We start from the raw sequence: 2,376 nt of genomic DNA on the forward strand, positions 1-2,376 counted from the left end.
GGGTGGAGGTTGCTGAAGGTTAGGGTGACTGTGGCAGTATCTGGAATAAGACCACAGTGAAGTTTACTGCATTGTTTGAATTTTCCCTTCATGAAAGATTTCTCTGTGGCATGCGATGCCGTTCAACAGTGTTTTACCCACAGAACTTCTTTCCAAATTGGAGTCAATCCCCTCAAATCCTCACCCATTGCCTCATCGACTAAATTTATGGAATATTCTAAATCCTTTGTTGTCATTTCAATGATGTTCACAGTAACTTCCCAGGAGTCAATTCTATCTTAAGAAATCACTTTCTTTGCTCAACCGTAAGAAGCCATTCCGAATCCATTCAAGTTTTATTCTGAGATTGCAGCAATTTGGTCACCTTTTTAGGCCCCACTTCTGATTCTAGCTCTCTTGCTCTTTCCACCTCATCTGCAGTTACTTCCTGCACTGAAGGCTTGAACCCCTCAAAACCATCCATGAGGAATGGTATCAACTTCTCCCAAACTCCTGTTAAAGTTGATATTGTTTCTCCTCCCATGAACCATGAGTGTTTTTGATGGCAGCTAGAATGGTGAATCCTTTCTAGGTTTTTAATTGACTTTGCCCAGATATCTCAAAGGAATCACTCTCTATGGCAGCTATAGCCTTATGAGATGTATTTCTTGAGTGACAAGACTTGAAAGTGGAAATTACTCTTTGATCCATGGGTTGCAGAATGAATGTGGTATTAGCAGGCATGAGAGCAACAATACTCTCCTTGAACATCTCCATCAGAGCCCTTGGGTGACCAGGGACAGTAATATTTTGAAACCAGTCTTTTTTTCTGCACAATAGGTCTCAACAGTGGGCTCAAAATATTCAGTAAACAGATGTGCTGCCATCCTGGCTTTGTTCTTCTACTTATTGAGCACAGACAGAGTATATTCAGCATAATTCTTAAGGTCCTTAGGATTTTTGGAATAGTAAATGAGATTGACTTCTATTTCAAGTCACCAGCTGCATTAGCTCTTAACAAGAGATATCCTGTCCATCCTGTCCTTTGAAGCTTTGACGACAGGCATTGATTTCTCTTCTCTCGCTATGAAAGTCCCAGATGGCATCTTCTTGTAACAGAAGGCTGTTTCATCTGCAGGGACAGCCTGTGGTTTGGGGTAGCCACCTCCATCTCATGTCTTAGCTGGATCTCTGGATAACTCGCTGCAGCTTCTCCATCAGCACCTGTTGCTTTACCTTGCACTTTGATGTTATGGACGTGGTTTATTTGCTTAAACCTTAAGAACCAGCCTCTGCTACTTTCAAACTTTTCTTCTGTAGCTTTTCCCTTCTCTCAGGCTTTGCAGAACGGAAGAGAGTTGGAGCCCTGCTCGGGATTAGGCTTTGGCTTGAGGGACTGTTGTGGCTGGTTTGATCTATAAAGACCCCTCAAACTTTCAAAATTTCAGCAATAAGGCTGTTTCACTTTCTAGTCATTGTTATGTTCACTGGAGTAGCACTTCTAATTTCCTTTAAGAGGTTTTTCTTTGCATTCACAACCTGTTTAACTCCTTGGTGCAAAAGGCGTTGCTTTCAGGCTGTCTCAACTTTGAACTGGCCTCCCCACTCAGCTTAATTCTCTCTAACTTTCGATTGAAAGTGAGAGAGGTGTCTTCTTTTACTTGAACAGTTAGAGGCCGTTGTACGTTATTGATGGCGTAATTCCACAACTGTGTCTCAGGGAATAGGGAGGCCTGAGGGGAGGGAGAGACACAGGGGGCAGCTGGTCAGAGGAACACTCGGGACACACGGGACATTTATTACGTTTTCTGTCTTATTTGGTTGCGGTTGTTGGTTCCCCAAAACAGTTACTAAGTAAAATCAAAGACTACTGATTACAGATCACCATGGCAGATATAATAATTACGAAAAAATTCAAAATATTACAAGAATTACCAAAATGGGACACGGAGAAGTGAAGTGAGCACACGCTGTTGGAGACGTGGCACCCACAGATGTGCCCCAACAGACTTGCCACAAACTTTCAATTCCTTTAAAAAAAAAAAAAAAGCGCGGCATCTGCCAGGCACAGTAGAACGAGGCGCAGTGAGACGAGGGTGCCCGTGCCAGCCCTGCCCTCACCCCAGCTGTAAAGACAGCGTGGGAGCGCCGGGGGACGCCTGTTCCGCGCGCGGGCGGCAGAGGGCGCTGTTCGCTAAGCAGGCCGTTGCGCGCGCGGAGCAGCTCGGGGCGTCTCCGCGGTGACGCGCTCCGACGTCCCTTCCCAGCGTGCCCCGCGCCGCACGCCGGGCGCTGAAGCGCGCGGAGGGTTTTTCCGCCGCCGGAGCGGGCGGGCCGCGCCCTCAGGGAGCCCCGGGGTCCCCGCGAGGCCCCCTCGCCGCCTGCACGGCTGCGCGA

This window comes from Saimiri boliviensis, chromosome 4 (genome assembly GCF_048565385.1).
Source record: "Saimiri boliviensis isolate mSaiBol1 chromosome 4, mSaiBol1.pri, whole genome shotgun sequence".
NCBI lineage: Eukaryota > Metazoa > Chordata > Mammalia > Primates > Cebidae > Saimiri > Saimiri boliviensis.